The sequence below is a fragment of the Leuciscus leuciscus genome (assembly GCF_965113295.1).
Source record: "Leuciscus leuciscus genome assembly, chromosome: 5".
In the NCBI taxonomy this organism is placed as follows: Eukaryota; Metazoa; Chordata; class Actinopteri; order Cypriniformes; family Leuciscidae; genus Leuciscus; species Leuciscus leuciscus.
In genome coordinates this window covers 9,628,905-9,652,522 of record NC_138729.1, presented here as the reverse complement: position 1 = coordinate 9,652,522, position 23,618 = coordinate 9,628,905, and the positions used below count along the sequence as shown (strand labels likewise).

At 42.9% G+C, this 23,618-nt stretch overlaps 1 long non-coding RNA gene across 1 annotated transcript in view; it reads right to left on the bottom strand.

Moving 5' to 3' along the window:
- Nucleotides 1-205: 205 nt before the first annotated feature.
- The window catches only part of LOC309499496, a 350,425-nt gene continuing 327,012 nt past the window's right edge, over nucleotides 206-23,618 (bottom strand). Inside the window, exon 2 of the long non-coding RNA XR_014206271.1 lies at nucleotides 206-3,594. This is a non-coding gene — a long non-coding RNA (uncharacterized lncRNA). The remainder of the gene's footprint in view (nucleotides 3,595-23,618) is intronic.

The window sequence follows — 23,618 nt, the reverse complement described above, 5'->3', positions numbered from 1 at the left end:
ATCTATATAATCTATCTATACATGTATCTATCTATTAATCTAGCTGTCTATATATATTTATATATTTATATCTATGTATCTATTAATGTGTCACTGTATACTCTGTCTGTCTCTAGCCTATCAGTCAATGTGTTGTGTAAATTTAAATGTAAGCCTAAATAGCCTATAACCAGGGTGCGATTTGTGAAAAAAACAGAGGGGGGGATGTTTTGAAACATTTTTATTCATAAAAATAAATCATGAGAACAAGAACTTCATTCACTGCATTTGCTGCTCTGGACCCTTTTCATTGTTCCCAGCTAGCTAACAAGAGTTTTCGTGCTGAAAAATTACATACTATTACAAATATTTGTACTTGGTGACATTCTGAAAAGCCGTACATGGATCAAAGCTAATGGACAGGATCAGATAAATCAGAGTTTAGATTCTCTGCCCGAGCCCGAATTTGACCCGACCCGACCCGGGCCCTTGATCCAGCACTTGTGTTACAAAATGCAACACGTCACGTGTCATGCTCCTCCACTCGCACGCATCACACCGGCCCGGGATAATAATCTTTAAAAATATTTATTTTGTTTAAAAAATATTCTATATTCTAAAACCTTGTTGAATTAAATTAGAGTTGTAGCCTACTAGGGCTACTCCTCCTAGGCCATCCAAAGTTCATCCAAAGTTCATTTTCTGTGCAATGTTGTTTTCGTCAACGATGACGATAACGAAATGATTTCGTTGACGCACCTTTTTTTTATGACGATAACGCGACGATGACTAGCTAAAAATGGCTCTAAGGTGACTAAAACATGACGAGACATTTTCGAGTTTTCGTTGACGAGACGAGACGGAACGAAAATGATTATAAGTCTGACGTTCACAATGCATGTCATTTCTGCCTAATTTGCGTGAAATCTGTCTGTTTTGAGCTAAAAAAAAAAAAAGTATCAGCAATGCTGCAGCTTCCTATCCTTGTTTTGGGTACGCCCACCACCCGGCTGCCTATGCCGCGCACCAGATTCCACACAACAACAACACACCTGCGGCTGCGGCTATAGTCACGAGTCGCCACACATCTTCGATATGAGGCGCCGGACTGGACAAAAGCGAAACGAACTGCGCGAGCGAGCGACAGTGCGCGAGAGAGACCGAAAGTGCGCGTGAGAGACCGAGTGTGTCTGCGCGCGAGAGAGACCGAAAGTGCGCGCGAGAGACCGAGTGTGTCTGCGCGCGAGAGAGACCGAGTGTACGCGAGAGAGACCGAGTGTGTCCGAGCATTAGTTTAGTGGGCTAATTGGTACAAAGTAATATATAATTATTATATAACTTAGATAGCATAAATGATTATTTAACTAATTATATAATAAAGCCACAATTGCCAAAGTAAGAATGTTTTTATTCCTGGCTTTTTTTTAGTAAAACAGTGATTCCACTGTTACCACTTTATCTGTGTGTAATGTTGTAGTAGCTCAAAGTTTTTTGCTGTTTAAACTGTAAACCATTCCTTTATTACTGTGATTACTGGTGAAAATAGCCAATGTGCTGAAATTTTAGAAGAGCATCAATTCATGGAAAAAATATAACTTGAAATATGGGGATAAAAGGTTTCTGCCCGATGCGACAATGAAGTACAGCTTGGCAGCACTGCATCTCCATCAATGAGAAAGTCTAGTTTATTATGCAAATGTTTTAAGGTTAACTGTTGTTTTATGAATTGCAACACTTGCTACAGTACAACCTGTCAAACCTAAGCCCATTTCCAATACTTTTTAACCTAAATTAATTTGTTAAAGACTACTTTTTTTTTTTTTACAAAAATTGACTAAAACTTGACTAAAACCTTTTTGCGTTTTCGTCGACTAAAACTTGACTAAAACTATCAAGTTTATAAGTGACTAAAATGTGACTAAAACTAAAAAGCATTTTCGTCCAAAAGACTAAGACTAAGACTAAAACTAAAAGGGCTGCCAAAAACAACACTGTTTCTGTGTTCATCATTTTTCACGTTTTATTTTTATTTTATTTTATTTATTTTTTACGTTTCTTCTTTCAGATCCATTTGCGATCCATTTCATTCTGAATAAACAAACAAGGCAGTTTACATGATTTGTCCTTGTTGCATTATTCATTATGATAATAATTAATAAATGCACGCACAATATCCGTGAACTTGATAAATGTTGCAGATATGTTTTACTATGCACAAACAAATGCCTTTCAACTTATGTGTGCAAAATTCAGAAGCAGTAAATGAATGTGCAGCAATTTGTACAAATAGAGTGTCTGTATAGGCCTACTATATGTGTTGTAGCCATTAAATAAGCTCATTTAGTTTCATATTTGTTAAAATATTATTGTTATTTTTTTCCATCTATGTTGATTTATGAAAAGTGAACAGCAGCACGAGTAAGATAGGATGTGCAGTATATATCGGGAGACTTGGAGTGGGTTAGACATGATTTTGACTATTTCATTAAGTTTTGTTTTGTAGAAAGCCTTTCTTTAAAGTGAATTTCGTTCTGTATAAATTGTATCTTAATTTTAATACATTTTTCATCAACGAATTGCGTGTATTTAATAAATAAGAAGCAAATATAGCAGACAAAGGCTATAATCAGAGGCGCCGCCGCGGTTACTTGCACTGCATGATAACTTGAGCGGATCTCATCATAAATTAACCGAAACTAAGTGTATGCCTCAAAGAGAATATTAAGAAATATATCTAAAGAACGCTTGAAATGTCTTTAAACGAAACAATTCAAAACGAAAAGAAATAGGCAACACTCTGATGTAATCCATGCATTTCTCCATATATGCGCATTCACTACGGAAATGGCGATCGTCAACTTCATCTTTGCTTCATCTCAACTTCCCTGGCGCCACCCCTGGGTTTAAATTGGGCTCGGGCTCATAACATACAGTTAATGTGTCGGGCCGGGCCGACAAAGTCAATTCGCCTCATTCGGGCTTCGCGTCTACCGCGCCGCGCGACACGCATCGCGCCGCAGGACCTCTAGACGCGCGTAAACGCGTCTTTACATTGACTTAACATTGAAATCACTCACGCCAGACACTCAAGAGTGAGTGAGTAATCAAAAAACCTTTGCTTAGCCTCAGTTGAGTAAAACACCGTATGTGCAAGTTCAGCACTAACTCTGCTTGTCATCATAGAAACAGATAATCAGATTGTGATGTTTATTCCCGCTTCAGTAATATGCTGCATATGCAGCGTAAAAAAAGACCTGCAACCGTCTCGCAAGTGTTGATAGGCTATTACTCGTGAGGTGTAACCAATCATATAGCGCCGTGGGCGGGACATTGAGCAAGTCTGCAGAGTGGTGGTTACAGAGAGGCTGCGGAGCCAGTCAAAGTAGCGCATTTTAAAATAAAAAGGATTTTAATCAAACCACGGATCCGTGATAAGTTTTGTGATCCGCCTCGCCACTAGTGTAGTAGCACTGATCACTTTGAGGGGGGGATAAATTTATCCCCACCGGGGATAAAAATAATTAAGCAGAGGCAGGGATACATTGACCAGAAAGGGGGAAATCCCACGCATCCCCCCCGGCAAATCGCACCCTGCCTATAACTAATCAAATCGCACTATGTCACTATATCACCAAAAATCCGCTATCTCAAAATCAAACTCCTCTCACAAAAACCCACGAGGTCAATATGCGTTGATTTCACTTTTAAACAGATGTGCGATTGTGTGGTCTGTTCCCGACCGTGTCAATCAAACGCTGATTCGGCGGACCACACCTGATGAAACACTTAGTGAAACACTTCGAGGCTTCATTTGGCCATAGTCACGTGACATGGGTGTTTTGAATCACGCTTCGGATCAGTGTTTCGAAACATCTGCGCTTCGGGATCTCGCAAAGCTTCGGAACAACTGTTTCGCGTCAGCCATCCCTACCTGTTGGATTCCTGTGTGTTCCCATAAGAAACCTGTAAGAGAAAGAGTTTTCCTTACGTCAAGTATTTAGCAACGTACTGGTGTTTGTGTGGTTGTTGTGGTGCAATGCACAGGCATTGGACAGATCCTTTCCCATCTTCTCTTGTTATTGATTTACAAATACTCACCTATTGATAAATCCTTCTTACAATAAACTGTTGTTGTTACTCTCAATCTCTGCGAGTCTGTGTTCTGTAACACCCCTAAATATTAATACAATTAAAGGTAATACTTTATAAGTACTGTAATAAAGTACTTACAAATTATTTGCAGACTATTTGCTTTGTTAATTCATAGTTAATATATTGTAGTCTCTACATTGTTAATATATTAATAGGCTATCCAAATAGTGAGTTCTTCATTCATTGTCACAGTAATTAATCAAATTATTATTGTTAGTTCATATGTAAAGAGTTAGATAATGTTTTTTGTATGCTTTAACAAATTAACTAAAAAGTTCACAAACTTTCGATTAGGTCACGGGAAATATTAAGTGGCTTAAACCAACCTTTATTAGACATTAACTGTATTAAGTGTTACTTTAATAAATAGATGATATATATATTTATATATATAGGCTACACACACAGATGAGTTGTAGAATATACAAAATACATCTTTACACAGAAGTTTATTGGAGTATATTTTACAAGAAAATATGATTTCAGTTTTTCAACTTTAAAATTTCATGTTTCAATGTGCTATACTAAACTGTTAATAATTGTGAAATTTACTAGCAATTTCTGAGTGAAAATGTATTCTACATTTTTTTTAAATGTTGGAAATCATGTCTCATACTTTTTTAAAATAATTTTGAATCTATTTAAATGCATGAATTAATTAGATGATGGCTGATTAATCTAATCACAAATTTACTGAAAAATGCTAATTAAATAATTTAAAACATTAGCCTGTACGACATTTCTGTTGTATCATTTCATGGTGTTTGAGGCCCCGTTTACACGATGGGAAAACGCAGATATTTCCCTGCGTTTTGGCCTGTCATTTACATGAAAACGCCGTTTTTATCCCAGAAAACGATTATTTCTAAAAACTCCGGCCAAAGTGGAGATTTCTGAAAACGCCGGTTATGTGTTGCCGTGTCAACTGGGAGAAACGGGGTTTTAGGTTCTCAAACGTCACATTATGCGCCAGAAAATGCTTACGTCATGTGAGCGCCCTATGTTTAGAGTTTGTTCCATACTGTCTATGAGTTTGTTTGGCTACTATTTGATCATGGATGCTGTTAAAGTGGTACTCATTTTTACTTTTGTGAAAACGCTTTTGGCCTGTTTGCATTTGCTTCGCTGTCTGTCCACACGAACGAACCTCGCGCCATGTCTATTGTTTTGAAAGGAACAGGAAGTCGCTCGTGCTATTCGTCGTTGTCGATTTTGAGGATTCTGATTGGCTTGCATGGCTTTATCCTTCTCCTTACACTGCCGCCCCTTTGTATTTATGCGGGTTGATGTAAACGACAACTTTTTTTGAAAACGATATTGTGTGCACGATGTTATTTTTGAAAACGGAGGGGGAGAAATATTCGTTTCTCTAAATACCCGGCTATGTGTAAATGTGGCCTGAGACAGGTGAATAACCTTACTTTCTTAATAATTAAATATTGTTGGTAACACTAGCCTTGTCACGGATTGGCCAGGTTCATCCACCACAATCACTCAACGATCACAGTCACCTGAATATTAATTAGTCACACCTGCACCCCTTCAATCACCACTGCTTTATAAGCACACCTCACGCACTCCTCATTGTCCGGGCTCGTTTATCCGAAGCGGACTCATAGTGCTTCTCTCTGCGAGTTTCACTACTAAACTTACCTGTGTTTACTTCCCAGTTCTCTATGACGATTCCAGTCTGTTCAGATCTCATCTTGAGTGGTGTTCAAGCCGTAAGCCTGCCTGTCCCATCAAGTGGTGCGTGAGTGTGTGCTGTCACCTGTCATCCTCTTCATACGAAGATCTTCTCCACTCTGAAGTCTCATCCCGCCGTTCCTGCAAAAGATACAGCGATCATTCATTCACGAATTACATTCAAGAACTCTGCACTTCTGAACTCTGATACTCACCAAAATTCTGCACGTTGAATCTTCTTGGCACTCAGCTGTTTAAATAAACATTACATCACTACTTACCTTGTTGTCCGTCTGCTTCCGTAACAGTTAGCCCGGACTGAAAAGACAGCGGCAGCATGAGTGTTCCAGATCCCTTCCAAGAGCTGGTGGATTCATTGAAGAGGGTTTTAACACTTCATCCTACCATCACGCCTACTCCAACCTTCACGTCTTCCGCACCACCAGCACCACCACCTTCGAGCACTTCTTCGACCACCGCATCATCCAGTCCCATGGCCCGACCAGCGCCCTACTCTGGCGGGGCAGAGGAGTGCAACGGTTTTCTGCTTCAATGTTCTCTCATCTTTACCATGCAGCCCACATTATATCCCACCGACCAGTCGAAGATTGCTTTTATTACGTCCCTTCACACCGGTCCAGCTCTCCAATGGGCAGAAACAATCTGGAAGCAAGCCGGTCCTGCCATCAGTTCCATACAAGCATTTGTCACTCACTTCAAAGAGGTATTCGGTCGAACGGATGGAGAGATATCAGCCGGTGAGCAACTCTATCATTTGTCTCAAGGAAAGATGTCTACTCATGAATATGCCCTTCGCTTTTGCACTCTAGCGGCAGCCAGTGGATGGAATGAGCGGTCTTTACTGACCACCTACCGGCTTGGTCTCACACCTCAACTCCGTCTACAGTTGGCCACCTTGGACGATAATATGGGGCTCGAAAAATTCATCCAACAATCCATCAGGTGCTCAGACCGTATACAATCTTATCTGTCCCATTCTGATTCCACTGCAGTCCTCCGCCCATCTGAAACCGCCAGTCCTCCAGAACCAGAACCCATGATTTTAGAATCTGGTAAACTTGCCGCCGCTGAGCGACAGAGGAGGCTGACCCGGGGTCTATGCCTGTATTGCGGAGTTAGTGGGCATGTTCGGGTGAACTGTCCAACTCGTCCCATACGTACATCGGTGAGTTTATTCCATATTGATGAAGAAAAGATGCAACCACTCACTTCTTGTGTTCAGTTAACCACCCAAACATCCTCTGTTTCAGTTCACGCCCTTATCGACTCCGGGTCAGCTGGAAATTTCATCTCGGGGACCCTCTGTCGCCAGCTCCAGCTCCGTACCGAAGCCTCGTCAATTGTTTACCAGATCCAACCCATAACCAAGTTCATCACTGTACGTCCACGTATTCACCGGAAATGTGAACCCATTACACTGCAAGTTGGAGCCCTTCATAAAGAGGAAATCCAGCTACTGGTTCTGGAGGGAGCTAATGCTGATATCATCCTGGGTCGTCCGTGGCTGGTGAAGCATGATCCCATCATCTCTTGGGGCTCCGGAGAAGTGATGAAATGGGGAAAGGATTGAACATTAAGATGTTTTCCGGTACTTCCACGTCCTGTTCTGAATCCTGTTCCAGTCTATGTCACATCAGTCGAAAGTCCAGTCGAGAAACAGTCCACAAAGATTCCTGATATCTACTCATCCTTCCAAGACATCTTTTGCCCCAAGAGAGCTTCCCAGCTACCACCTCATCGGCCATGGGACTGCGCCATAGACCTGTTCCCTGATGCTTCTTTGCCCAGAGGTAAGATCTACCCGTTGTCACTTCCAGAGACCAAGGCCATGGAGGAGTACATCCAGGAAGCTCTCGATCAAGGGTACATCCGGCATTCGACATCTCCCGCAGCATCCAGCTTCTTTTTCGTGGCGAAAAAAGATGGAGGGCTGCGGCCATGTATTGATTACCGGACACTTAACCAAGGCACCGTCAAGTTCAAGTATCCCCTTCCTCTCGTCCCTGCGGCCCTCGAACAACTCCGTACAGCTACCATCTTCACGAAGTTGGACCTCCGCAGCGCTTACAACCTGGTGAGAATACGAGAAGGGGATGAATGGAAGACCGCTTTTGTGACCCCTACTGGCCACTATGAATATCTGGTTATGCCCTATGGTCTGGTCAACGCTCCTTCCGTGTTTCAAAACTTCATCCATGAGGTCCTCCGGGAGTTCCTGCATCGCTTCGTGGTCGTCTATATAGATGACATCCTCATCTACTCCCGGAGCGAAGTCGAACATCGTCACCACGTTGCGGAGGTCCTTCATACACTTAGAGCTCATCATCTCTTCCTGAAGGCCGAGAAATGCTCTTTCCATTTACCATCAGTCCAGTTCCTAGGATATCTCATTGACCGTCAGGGGGTCCGCATGGACGAGAGGAAAGTCACTGCAGTAACCACCTGGCCAGAACCCACCACTATCAAAGAGCTCCAGAGATTCCTTGGATTTGCCAACTTTTACCGACGTTTCATACGAGGTTACAGCATCATCACCACTCCACTCACCAACTTGCTCAAAGGAAAACCCAAAAGTCTCCTCTGGACTCCTGACGCGGCCGCAGCCTTCCAATCCCTCAAGTCTGCCTTCACTCAAGCACCTCTCCTGACTCATCCTGATCCTGAGCTTCCTTTTGTCGTGGAGGTGGATGCCTCAACCTCCGGAGTTGGAGCCGTCCTTTCTCAACTTCATGGGACACCGAAATTACTCCATCCATGTGCCTACTTCTCTCGGAAGCTCAGCCCGGCGGAGAGGAATTACGATATCGGCAACCGTGAACTCCTGGCCATTAAGCTCGCCCTGGAAGAGTGGCGACATTGGCTGGAGGGCGCCATCCACCCATTCCAAGTCATCACAGACCATAAAAATCTCCAGTACCTCCGTGATGCAAAACGTCTCTGTCCCCGTCAGGCCCGATGGTCACTATTCTTCTCGAGATTCCACTTCACCATTACCTACCGTCCTGGTCCAAAGAATGTCCGAGCCGATGCCTTGTCCAGACTACATGATACTCCAGAGACTCCCGAGACAACCACCAACATTCTACCCAAAGATATCATCATCAGTCCCATTGAATGGTCTGCTCCTCCAGCCGTCGCCACTCCTGATCCTCGTCCTCCGCCGGGCTGTCCACCTGATCGCCGATTCATCCCAAGGACACAACGGGTAGATCTCATTCACACCACACATACCTCACTGGGCACTGGACATCCCGGGGCCAACAACACTCTCTCGCTGCTATCCGAATTCTTCTGGTGGCCGGGAATGGCAAGGGATGTGAAGAGGTATGTCCAAGGCTGTAAGGAGTGTGCCATGTCCAAGAGTCCCAGACATCTTCCTGCAGGAAAGCTCCATCCATTGCCAATTCCTAACCGCCCCTGGTCACACCTAGGAGTTGACTTCATGACCGATTTACCATCATCGGATGGAAACACCTGCATCTTCGTCATCGTCGATCGATTCTCCAAGTTCTGTAGATTATTACCACTAAGAGGTCTTCCCACTGCCCTGGAAACCGCTGAACTTCTCTTCAATCATGTCTTTCGCTATTATGGGATCCCAGAAGACATTGTGTCCGATAGAGGACCCCAGTTCATTTCCCGAGTATGGAGATCGTTTTTTAAGCTCCTAGGTGTGACAGTCAGCCTCTCCTCTGGCTACCACCCTCAGACCAACGGCCAGACGGAGAGGAAGATCCAGGAAGTGGGGCGGTTCCTCAGGACCTTCTGCAGCGGCCACCAGAACTCCTGGAACCAGTTCCTGGGATGGGCAGAGTATGCTCAATTCACTGCGGCAACCCACGACAGGCCTCACACCATTCCAGTGTGTTCTCGGATTCCAGCCTCCTCTGTTTCCCTGGGATGGTGAACCATCTGAGGTCCCCGCAGTGGATTACTGGTTCCGGGAGAGCGAGAGAGTCTGGGACGAAGCTCACCATCACCTGCAGAGGGCAGTTCGCAGATCCAAGACAGTCGCTGATCGGAGGAGGATTCCGGGTCCAGTCTATGTTCCAGGAGACAAGGTTTGGCTCTCTACTCGCGATATTCGTCTGCGACTGCCCTCCAAAAAACTTAGTCCCAGGTTTGTTGGCCCCTTCACCATCTTGGAACAGGTCAATCCCGTCACGTACAAACTCCAGTTGCCACCTCAGTACCGAATTCATCCCACATTTCACGTCTCATTACTCAAACCCTTTCACGAACCTCTTGTTCCCTCCACAGAACCTGGCCATGAAGAGGAACCTCCTCCCCCCTTGATGATGGAAGAAGGGTCCATCTACTCCGTCCGTGAAATCCTGCAGTCCCGACGTCGTGGTGGTCAACTAGAGTATCTCGTCGATTGGGAAGGATACGGACCAGAGGAGAGATCATGGGTCCCAAGAGTCGATATCCTGGATCCCACGCTCATGGAAGAGTTCCATGCCAGTCATCCCCAGTACCCTGGACCTCGTGGACGAGGAAGACCACCACGGCGTCGGAGATCTCGGCCCTCAGGAGCGGGCCCTGGGGAGGGGGGTAGTGTCACGGATTGGCCAGGTTCATCCACCACAATCACTCAACGATCACAGTCACCTGAATATTAATTAGTCACACCTGCACCCCTTCAATCACCACTGCTTTATAAGCACACCTCACGCACTCCTCATTGTCCGGGCTCGTTTATCCGAAGCGGACTCATAGTGCTTCTCTCTGCGAGTTTCACTACTAAACTTACCTGTGTTTACTTCCCAGTTCTCTACGACGATTCCAGTCTGTTCCAGTCTGTTCAGATCTCATCTCGAGTGGTGTTCAAGCCGTAAGCCTGCCTGTCCCATCAAGTGGTGCGTGAGTGTGTGCTGTCACCTGTCATCCTCTTCATACGAAGATCTTCTCCACTCTGAAGTCTCATCCCGCCGTTCCTGCAAAAGATACAGCGATCATTCACGAATTACATTCAAGAACTCTGCACTTCTGAACTCTGATACTCACCAAAATTCTGCACGTTGAATCTTCTTGGCAACATTACATCACTACTTACCTTGTTGTCCGTCTGCTTCCGTAACAAGCCTTTTATGTATAATGCATTATAAAAAGTATTTTTAATGCAGTAATTATGCCTTTTAATACACCTTATAATGTGTTGTATAACCACAATTATAATGCATTATAATACTACTTATCCATTAATTCAAAACACACATTTAGAAAGTATAATTAAAACATGAAAAACAACCAATTTCAGAATATATAAATATTTTAATGCATTTTAACTTTGGTTACAATTATTAATGAAAATATACAGTATAATGCCTTACAACGAACATTATGAATACATATATTATGCATTATATGCATCATGCATGTTTATATAACCTGCTTTGCCTGAGCCTACCTTTTTATTCTAAGGAACGTGTCTGTTTTTATTCCTGTAGGTTTTAATCATCAGAATAACTCGTAAACATCTCTAAAAATGAACACAGGAGAGCGTGCTGTCTTCAGATGAGCCGCTGCGAATCTTGGGTGCATGCTTAGAGAGTTATGACAGGTAGGAACCATTGACTGTGCTTTATAACACCCCAGAAAGTGGCAGTAGAGTGAACGAAAGGCCATATTTCATCTGAAAAACCTATCAAATACTTTTAAAAAGAGTTTTTTTGACTGCTTATAGTTCCCTTTGCAGTTTTGCATAGTACAGATCGGTCTATTCTTTATTGTAGCTCTCACACTAACCTCTCTCTCCCACGCAAACATCATTCGGCTATGTCTAACTACACTTGATCCATGTGGTCTCAGCTCTCCAAATGTGTTGTCCTTTGCCCTGCTTTTCTGGTCTTGTCTAGTTGTTTGTTGCGCTGCACACCATCTTGTAGATTTAGATGATGCCGCTTTGCCCGACAGCAGAGAGGAGCTTGAGGACACGCTTTCCATTATCAGTCATTGTAATACCTGCAGTTCATCTGCAGGGAACTATTTACAGGAGCTTTAGAACAAACAGCTTGAGATTTATCACTCTATTGTGTATGTAGTCTGGGACATTTCTTTTTTATTGTTTCTTTGTTGTTCGAAGCATCTCTTTTGTCCTTGAAAACTCATTTTGTTATTAATGTCTAAAATTGATTTAAAAAATGATGCCCAATCATTCTTTCATGCCTTCCAACAGTTTAGATGGAACATATTAATAGCTCTCTTTTGAGCAGTGGATATTTTTTTGGGGGGGGGAAAATTGGGTTCTTTTCACAGGCAAGATTATAATTTGATTGGTCATTATAATTTTTTGTTCATTATGATAAGCTTGCAAAAGCTAAAAGAATTAGACTGTAAAACAACTTGCATGTCATGATGAAGTAATTTTCTCTTTTGTGTCGCATATGCGTGATGTTAAATGCATTGGACTACACAAATTACTTATTCATGGGCAGATCTCACTTGAAACAAGGAAATGGTGTTATAGAATGACTCGGTCAGTAATATATTTATTACTATTAATATTATTATTATAATGTATAGGCTAATATATAATTATAATATAATTATATTACTATTCATAATGTAATTATATTACTATAAGCATATTTTCAGCATTAATATGAATGGAATATGGCTATGATGTGTCTTCCTACATGGTTGTTTAAAGCGGTGGTTGAATATGATTTAACTTTCTAACTTTATTTAGTGTGTAAAGTTGCTTTTTGAGCATAAACAATATCTGCAAAGTTACAACACTCAAAGTTCAAAGCAAAGGGAGATATTGCTTTTTAAGGACTACATAACAAACGGCTGGTTGGGACTACACGACATTCCTCCCGGGTTAGTGGCATCACTAACCCTAAAATTTACATAAATCCCGCCCCTGGAACATGATGATTTATAGATTATCAAGACAGAAAATGCTAATCAATGACTAGAAGATAACTACACATATAAGCTACATAAATTCATCAACTATTCATTCAGAAATGTTGTCTACATGTTTTCACTTCTTCTTGAGTCTCTCCATCTTTCTGACTTCGGTTTGAACATAAAAGGATAAAGGTTTTTGGAATTTCCAGTGCATGTTTGTGTGAGGTAAAAGGACACAAACTGTTGAAGCTCCGCCCCCTGTGCCGGGAGCAGCAGCTCATTTGCATTTAAAGGGAACTTTATCTGTGGGGTATTTTGAGCTAAAACTTCACATACACACTCTGCGGACATCAGAGATTTATTTTACATCTTGTGAAAAGGGCATTATATCACCCCTTTAAGAAATGAAAAGTGACATACTCCATCAATTAGGGTTAAAAGTACTGTTCACAAATATATAACATGCTAGAAACATAATAATCATATCCAGTCCATTCATTCCATATAATATTTTTTTCCAGTCCATGCATATCCATAATAATAATGATCCAGTCAAGTAGGCGGTGTACGTTTCTTGTGTACCAAATTAGGATATTAGAATAATGTTTGAAGCACCATGTTGTGGCAAATGGCATCAGAAACATTGCGCTTGTTTGAGAGCTCAGAGTATTTGGAAGATTACATACATTTCTCTTAGTTGTAATTAAATCAGGTCCTTTTTCTTCCATCAATGCTTTTAGGAAGAGGCAGATAATTTTCACCTGACTGACTGACTGATATCATTAGACATAATTAACTGAATAGCCTACAGTTAGAAACAAGCAAGCTATCTCACCTTGCTATAATGAATAAAATATTAGTTTGAATATATTTCAAACTGATGTTATGAGATAAAAATATTCTGAAACAATAATATTTTCATTTATTTTGTTTAGGCCACGGCCCCCCTGCAATACCTCTGCGGATCACAATTTAGAAAACACTGGTTTTGGAAGCAAAATGTGTGAAGCATGAAAACTGCTAAACGCAGTCAATGTGTGAAGAAGGAATAATGACTTGTTTAAATGCCACTGAGATTTAAATGACAAGAACTGTCTGTTTGAAAAAAAAACTAAATTCTCTAAACTCAGCAGTGAGAACTGTTTGAGAGGCTGAAATAGTCACGGCTTGGCCATATGGTACATCAGTTTGTCCTTGTAAATCAGACAGACATCTCTGTAAAAAAAGATTGAATTATTCTAATGAATAAGTCCAGTCAAAATTGTTGAGAACTACCAGAATGGATCACAACAGTGTTTATAGTTCATAATATTTTGTCAATTAATAAACTGTCAGCTGTCACTTTTTGTTAGGTGTAAAAATGTCAGTCATAAAATTCACCGAGAAATGATCGTAATAATGTTGCTCCTTTTTGCGCAGTATTTAAGGAAAAGTTTTAAAGCAAGTTTAAAGGCAAAGTGTTATAACAGGTTCTGAGTTTAATGTCCATGAAATACTTTTAAACGTTCCAGCTGGTCACAGATAGCTTTTCTGAAATTAGTCCCTTGATGTGTTCTTAACACCTTGGAGGAAGCTCTTAAACAAACTGCAATCATTTCAAGAAATATTACAACCCAACTGATACATGAGAAGACCTTCACGATCCCTAAAGTAAAAGTGTTTACCAGCACTGGATGAATCACTCTGCACTTTCCTTCGACAAATTTAATTTCCATGCCAGGTTTCCTTCTGTACTCCCAGAGGAATGTTTTATTGCTCAGAGGTTGCTCTTTCATGAAGTTCTCAGATATTTTTTTATACTATTAACTTTGTCTTGGATGTTTCTCCTAAAATTCCTTAGGAAAACAAAAATGAAAAGACAAATTGTGTGTAAAATTATATATGGCACTGGTGTAAAATATTCGTATGAAAATATCAGGTTTTTGATTATAGACATTTTTACATTCAATTGTTGAGATTTTTTTAATTGATTTTTCCCCAGAAGAAAACCCAGATAAACAAGAGTCTCCATTTTAATCTTACTGCTCTCTAAAGCCGGTCTCAGACTAAAGGAGTTTCAGGCCGTTTTATGCCTAATTTACCCCTCTCGACATTCTGAGAAAAAAAAACATGTCCAAGGCATCGGTCGGTTCTTATGTTCGTCCCCAGATTATCTGGTAATGTGAGGCGTTTACAGATCAAATCTTAAACCTCCAGATCTGCCTGAGGACACATTGGCGAAACAACAAGCAGCTGTACGTGTCCGGTGGACAATAGGTGCTAAATCTGGCATGTAAATCTTGAGAATATCTTGTAGTGTGTGATGTGCCACGATTTCCGAAGAAAATCTTTGAAGATTCTCCTTGTGTGTAAGCCTGACTCAATCGGCCCAATGGAGGCATCCGATCAGAGGGTGAAGGTCCCTGCGCGTTACTGTCTTTCCTTGTGGCAAAGTAATTTGATTAAATGAAATACATTTTCTCATATGTATTACCTCGTTATTTCATCTGACTCCATAAATGAAAAAGGTTTTAATGATATCTGTGCATCATTAAATGTGAGCGAATGTTTGACTTCTTTTTAACTCTTTACTGAAAATAATGTCAGAGTCAGTTAGAATAAAATCAAATGTTTACAATTTATGTCAGGTTTTCATAATTTCATAATCAGTTCAAAAGATAATAGATACAAAACATCAAATGATCTGGAATAAAGAAAGAAAATGTGAACCTTGACATTATAAAGTACATGATGCAAAGTTTTTTGCATTCACTTCACATCACGGGCTGGTCTGGGTTACAGAATCGCCACGAGCTTTCTTCAGCATCTCCCTAAATACTCAGACAAAGGCAGAAACCTCTTTCCAAATGTAAACATGAGTTCACAATGGGAATTTGCATTAATCACCATCCCAGACTTACTGTGGACAGAGGTTGATTTATATGGGGTCACACCCACAGCAGTTAACAAGATATCTCTAAACTCTCCACATCTTATTACCTTTTTGGTTTACTTCGGTGGGAATGAGACCTTTGTACCAGTCGCACATTTCAAATGATACCATCCATCCATCCATCTTCTTCCGCTTATCCGGGGCCGGGTCGCGGGGGCAGCAGTCTAAGCAGGGATGCCCAGACTTCCCTCTCCCTAGACACTTCCTCCAGCTCTTCCGGGGGGACACCGAGGCGTTCCCAGGCCAGCCGGGAGACATAGTCCCTCCAGCGTGTCCTAGGTCTTCCCCGGGGTCTCCTCCCGGTGGGACATGCCCGGAACACCTTCCCGGGAAGGCGTCCAGGAGGCATCCGGAAAAGATGCCCGAGCCACCTCAGCTGGCCCCTCTCGATGTGGAGGAGCAGCGGCTCTACTCTGAGCTCCTCCCGAGTGACTGAGCTTCTCACCCTATCTCTAAGGGATCGCCCAGCCACCCTGCGGAGAAAGCTCATTTCGGCCGCCTGTATCCGGGATCTTGTCCTTTCGGTCATAACCCACAGCTCATGACCATAGGTGAGAGTAGGAACGTAGATTGACCGGTAAATCGAGAGCTTCGCCTTACGGCTCAGCTCCTTCTTCACCACGACAGACCGGTACAGCGACCGCATTACTGCAGAAGCTGCACCGATCCGTCTATCAATCTCCCGTTCCATCCTTCCCTCACTCGTGAACAAGACCCCAAGACACTTGAACTCCTCCACTTGAGGCAGGAACTCTCCACCAACCTGAAGCGGGCAAACCACCCTTTTCCGACTGAGAACCATGGCCTCGGATTTGGAGGTGCTGATTCTCATCCCAGCCGCTTCACACTCGGCTGCAAACCGTCCCAGTGCATGCTGAAGGTCCTGGTCTGATGGGGCCAACACGACAACATCATCCGCAAAGAGCAGAGATGAAATTGTGTGGTCCCCAAACCTGACTCCCTCCGGCCCCTGGCTGCGCCTAGAAATTCTGTCCATAAAAGTTATGAACAGAACCGGCGACAAAGGGCAGCCCTGCCGGAGTCCAACATGCACCGGGAACAAGTCTGACTTATTGCCGGCAATGCGAACCAAGCTCCTGCTCCGGTCGTACAGGGACCGGGTAGCCCTTAGCAAAGGGCCCCGAACCCCATACTCCCAGAGCACCCTCCACAAGATGCCGCGAGGGACACAGTCGAATGCCTTCTCCAAATCCACAAAACATGTGGATTGGTTGGGCAAACTCCCATGAACCCTCCAGCACCCTGTAGAGGGTATAGAGCTGGTCCAGTGTTCCACGACCAGGATGAAAACCACACTGTTCCTCCTGAATCCGAGGTTCTACTATCGGCCGGATTCTCCTCTCCAGTACCCTGGAATAGACTTTCCCGGGGAGGCTGAGAAGTGTGATCCCCCTATAGTTGGAGCACACCCTCCGGTCCCCCTTCTTAAAAAGAGGGACCACCACCCCGGTCTGCCAGTCCAAAGGTACTGTCCCCGACCGCCACGCGATGCTGCAGAGGCGTGTCAGCCAAGACAGCCCCACAACATCCAGAGACTTGAGGTACTCTGGGCGGATCTCATCCACCCCCGGTGCCTTGTCACCGAGGAGTTTCTTGACTACCTCGGTGACTTCAGCTTGGGTGATGGACGAGTCCGCCTCCAAGTCCTCAGCCTCTGCTTCCTCAATGGAAGACGTGACGGCGGGATTTAGGAGATCCTCAAAGTATTCCTTCCACCGTCCGGTGATATCCCCAGTCGAGGTCATCAGCTGCCCACCTCCACTGTAAACAGCATTGGTAGGGCACTGCTTCCCCCTCCTGAGGCGCCGGACGGTTTGCCAGAATCTCTTCGAGGCCGACCGATAGTCCTTCTCCATGGCCTCACCGAACTCCTCCCAGGCCCGAGTTTTTGCCTCCCCAACCACCCGGGCTGCAGTCCGCTTGGCCCGTCGGTACCCGTCAGCTGCCTCAGGAGTCCCACAAGCCAGCCAGGACCGATAGGACTCCTTCTTCAGCTTGACGGCATCCCTTACTTCCGGTGTCCACCACCGGGTTCGGGGATTGCCGCCTCGACAGGCACCGGAGACCTTACGGCCACAGCTCCGAGTGGCCGCGTTGGCAATGGAGGTGGAGAACATGGTCCACTCGGACTCAATATCTCCAGACTCCCTCGGGATCTGGTCGAAGCTCTGTCGGAGGTGGGAGTTGAAGATCTCTCTGACAGGGGATTCGGCCAAACGTTCCCAACAGACCCTCACAGTACGTTTGGGTCTGCCGAGTCTGTCCAGCTTCCTCCCCCGCCATCGGATCCAACTCACCACCAGGTGGTGATCAGTTGACAGCTCCGCCCCTCTCTTCACCCGAGTGTCCAAGACATACGGCCGGAGGTCAGATGAAACAACCACAAAGTCGATCATTGACTTCCGGCCTAGGGTGTCCTGGTGCCATGTGCACTGATGGACACCCTTATGCTTGAACATGGTGTTTGTTATGGACAAGCTGTAACTAGCACAGAAGTCCAATAACAGAACACCACTCGGGTTCAGATCAGGGGGGCCGTTCCTCCCAATCACGCCCCTCCAGGTGTCACTGTCACTGCCCACGTGGGCGTTGAAGTCCCCCAGTAGAACGACGGAGTCCCCAGTCGGAGCACTTTCCAGCACCCCTCCCAGAGACTCCAAGAAGGCCAGGTACTCTGCACTGCCGTTTGGCCCGTAGGCACAAACAACAGTGAGAGACCTATCCCCGACCCGAAGGCGCAGGGAAGCGACCCTCTCGTTCACCGGGGTAAACTCCAACACATGGCGGCTGAGCTGGGGGGCTATAAGCAAACCCACACCAGCCCGCCGCCTCTCACCATGGGCAACTCCAGAGTGGTGAAGAGTCCATCCTCTCTCGAGGAGTGTGGTTCCAGAGCCCAAGCTGTGCGTAGAGGTGATCCCAACTATCTCTAGTCGGAATCTCTGAACCTCACGCACAATCTCAGGCTCCTTCCCCGCCAGAGAGGTGACGTTCCATGTCCCTAGAGCTAGATTCCGCGTCCAGGGATCGGGTTGTCTAGGCCCCCGCCTTCGACTGCCGCCCGATCCACTTTGCACCGGCCCCTTACGGTCCCTCCTGCAGGTGGTGGGTCCACGGGAGGGTGGCCCCACGTCGCTCCTTCGGGCTGAGCCCGGCCAGACCCCATGGGGGGAGGCCCGACCACCAGGCGCTCGCATACGAGCCCCAACCCCGGGCCTGGCTCCAGGGTGGGGCCCCGGCTGCGCCATGCCGGGCGACGTCACGGTCCTCAATTTTGTTGGCATCATAAGAGTTTTTGAACCGCTCTTAGTCTGACCCGTCACCTAGGACCTGTTTGCCTTGGGAGACCCTACCAGGGGCATATAGCCCCAGACAACATAGCTCCTAGGGTCGTTCGGGTACTCAAACCCCTCCACCACGATAAGGTGGCAGTTCAAGGAGGGGCAAATGATACCAAACATGTATAATTCTGTATGATAATTGTTCATATTAAACCATATAGATGTTTGGGTGAATTCAGGTAGGGATGCGTGAAGGGAATGTATAAACTGGGAGGTGATCAACTCAAGTGTGATTGTGTCTCGCATGGGGATGGTAATATAGCAAGAGAGTTCAAATGTTAATTTCCTTTGTTTTCTCTGAGAGTAGCCCTCTCTTACAGTTCTTACAGTTTCTCCTGCCTTACATGTGCGTGAGGCAACCAGATTTCACAATCGGTTATGATTTATAAACTCCTGTAGTCTGAGCAATTTATATTGTATTGCAGCGTAAGATGCACCTCATTTGTGTTTTTTCATTTCTAGAGGCTCTCTTCTATATGGAAGCTTGTTTCCGCCATGAAAAGAAATAACAACAGTAATTGTGAATTTTTCTCACAATTCTGACTTTTTTCTTAGTTATAAAGTCAGAATTGCGAGATAAAAAGTAGAAGTTCAGACTTTTTCCTTCAGCTTGTAGCTTGCAATTCTGAGAAAGTCAGAATTGAGAACTTATAAATTGGATTGCAATTCAGATTATTTTCATAGTTCCAAGTTTATACTCGCATTTATTATTGCGAGTTATAAAGTTGCAATTCTGAGCTGTTTTAACTGACAGCTACTTGCACTGACATATCTTACAATATGTCATTGTCATTATTTTGTCTCAAGATGCACACCAGTAATGTTTTTTCTTAGGCATGTTTATAATTGTCCTAAATTAACTTAGGCCTAATCCTCGCCTAATATAAGCCCTGTCTGGGGCCAGAGTTTAATACAAAAAATTATAATTATGTGGCAGAAACCTGCTTCCACACTCTTTACCTTAGCATCCACTTAGCAACACCATAGCAACCAACCATAACACCCTAGCAACTACCTAGCAATGCCCTAGTAACCACCCAGAACACCATAGCAACCGCCTAGTAACACCATAGCAACACCCTAGCAACTGCATAGCAACACCATAGCAACCACCCAGAATGCCTTAGCAACCACCTAGCAACACCATAACAACCACCCAGAATACCCTAGCAACACCTAGCAACCACCCACAATGCCTTAGCAACCCACTAGAAACACCCTAGCAACCATGCCAAATTTTGCCACTGGAAGCACCACTCACATTTTCTTCAGGAAATGTACATTCTAGTTTACTCTATAATCCTTATTTTGCAATTTGATGCACAAGTTGAGATATTGTAAAGTACCCGGCTTCTTCTGTGGAGAAAATGCAATATTAATGTCAAAATATGTTGCCGTGTTTTACAGTTCAAAAGCACTTAAGCTGTATACCAGAAATAAGCTGCACACAGAATAAAACAATGATGAATTTATGAGAGGAGCAAACCAAGACCTTCTGACATCAATAAATTTGCCCTGCATGAAGAACTCCCGATGGTATAAAGAACATAGGCCACTTTTTCATGTCGAGAAGGCAAAATACACAAAATCACAGAGAGCATATATAGGAATGCTTGATGTGTGACATATTTATGGCACAGTGGTAGTTGAGCAAAACTTACTATGCAATATGAAGATATTTGATGTAATTACTTTGGCACCTGCCTCACAAGATCCACATCGCCTAACCTGCACATGCCAGTTCATTACTCAAGGAGCCCTCAAGGACAGCAACTCTTCAATATTCACTGACTACAGTGCAATAACTTGTTTTGTAGGGAATATACTGTGTGTATATGAACATATAATGACTCTCAGTGGACACTGCGAGAATATTATTTGCCAGAAACTATTGCTGTCCAACAGTTTTTCTTCACACCAACATAATTTTTCACACTTTAATTTATAAATCTAAAGTTCTTCTCTAGGTTCTAGATTTGTTTTTTTCTTTCAAGAAATCACTTTCTGTGCCTGACATGAACTTTTTTTTTAGTGCCAAATCCTGACTGTGTTGTGATTCTTGTAGACATTTCAAAAGCTCTTCCCCACCTAAACTTTATTACACAGCACAGCGGTGGTCATGTCAGTCACCCTGAGAAATAAAAACAGAATTTAAAGTGAGACGTCAATGATTTCAGGACATTTAATAAAGGAAGAGAGCATATAAATAGTATTGTGCCTGAGTAAATTCATACAGGACCAGCAGGTGGTGCTCTTACTGATACACTGAATGTTGTATACATTTTGAACTATATTAATAGCAAAATAGGCAGTGCAAAAATGTCAACTCCTTTGAACTTGATGGTTGGTCATGGTTCAACAGTCTTTATAATTGTGGTTTGAACATCTAAGCAGTGATAGTGAAATATATACATTTATAGGGGAATTCTGTGCTTCATGTGAGAGATGGGAAAGGGGTTAAGTTCTTCATTCAGTCTGTCATTAGAGAGCAATACTTCAGCAGTACTTTAGCTTCCTCATGGGAACTTTCATAATATTATGCTTAATTTTCAGCCATGTGCATCTTTACTGCTCTTTTCTCATTAAACTCCTCATTTAAATGACCCTTAACGGATGTTAAGTGATTGGTTTTGAATCAGACCGGTCAGAGCTGTTATCTGTTGATTTGACCATCTGTCTGGTGAAACTGCAAACTAGCTGGCAACAGATATGCCTGCATTGTATGAAAAAGCCAGGGCCGTTAAATAATTCATGTTTAAATTCAATGAATTAATATTAAATTATTATTAGTTTGATACTGTATCATTAGTTTGAACTGTAGTTTCCTTATAAATGCTAGTCTCTAGTCTTCCTAGAAATAAGTATCTCATGCTCACCAAGCCCATGTTTTTAAATAAAAAATACAGTAAAAGTAATATTGTGAAATAGTGCAATTTTCTGCAATTTTCTACTAAAATGTAGTGTATTCTTGTGATGGTAAAGCTTCAGTTTCACATGATCTTTCAGAAGTCATTCTCATATGCTGATTTAGTGCTCAACAAACATTTATTAATTTTGAAAATATTGCTTAATATATTTGTAGAAACCATGATACATTTTCATTCATGATTCTTTGATGATTAGAAAGTTCAAAACAACAGCATTTATTTTTGTTATTTTATTGTATCTTTGCTAAATAAAAGTATACATTTCTTTTAAATAAAAAAAATACTGACCCCCTAACTGTTGAAAAGAAGTGTAATTCAACAGCATTATTGTAGCAGACAACAGTAAATAATTCAACTCAAATGACTTTAGTAGTATGTTTTTTTGTTTTATTTTCATATCATTAAACCCTCACATTTAGTTAATATTCTAAATACAATATAAAGTGCTCTGGTAATAACCGTACTAAATATGTAGACTTTTGAATGGTGTGCTGGTGCCTCGCCTCACTTGCATGACTGGCTGAGTCCTATGCTAATTTAACTGCTGCTAATATGGCCTTGCCAACAGATTGAGGAGGGTTTGATAAATCACCTGAGGAATAAACAAGCAGAAGGTAATATCGTTAGTTTCCAACTTGCCGTCAGGTGAGATTCAGAAAGAGAGAGGTCTTGAGGATTTGAGCCGAGCCGAGTCACCCACATGCTTCACGTCTCACTGGATGGACACAATCCAACTGAACGCCGGGCGAGGAAAGTCACTGAATCTCCAGCGACCAAGGACACATCTGTGACTGTCCAAACGCATTAAGGTTCTATGCTGAAAGTTTCTACGGGGACGTCAAATTCTCCTGGTCTCAGCATCGCTCACAGTGACAACATGAGGACCTTGGTCCCGGGTTCTTATAATATCCAGACCTGATCTCCTCTCACTTCCTATTTTACAGCTCCCATGTTAGTGTGCCATGTGTCCACGGACAGATTGAGCATGTCAAAACCGTGTCTTCATTACAAATACTGTCTCGTTGAATGATTCTGTTTGAGGGAGCTGTCAGCAATGCACTTTCATCCTCGTGACTCCTTATACCCTCACAGCACCATTAGTAAGACTCAAGTACCCCATTCAACAAGACCAAGCCAGAATTTTTACTTGTGTATCATATCATACCTATATTACAATTCATGTTATAAAAGTGGACATTATTATAATGATCCACTTTTAAGCTTAAAAATAGTGTGGGTGAAAAAAGACTCAAGTTAATAAACTATTATAGCTTGTAACAAGTATAGCTACAAACTACTCATTATTTAAAGTTGTAAATCCAGTTAAGTTACACTTTTAGCAACTTTTTGTTGCAAAAATTACTAGCACAATTGACACTTATGGGGGGTAGTATAGAGCGCTGTAGTGACCTGGAAGTGAACAATAAGGTCCTTTCGACAAGACTAACAGGATTTTTCCTTTGCCTTTTGGATTATAGTGGAAAATGGAAACAGGAAAATGCTGTCAAATGATGACAGAAGTTTGTTTCTTGTAAATGAACACAAGCTTTACTTACTGACTAACTTACTAGAGTAGTAAGATTAAAAACAGTATTTCAACTGCTTAGCTTTTCCAGTAACAAAGCCACATTAAGTAACGTGTAGCATTACCAAATGCTACATCTCTGTATTTTTGACACATTTTATTGCATCTGCACCTTT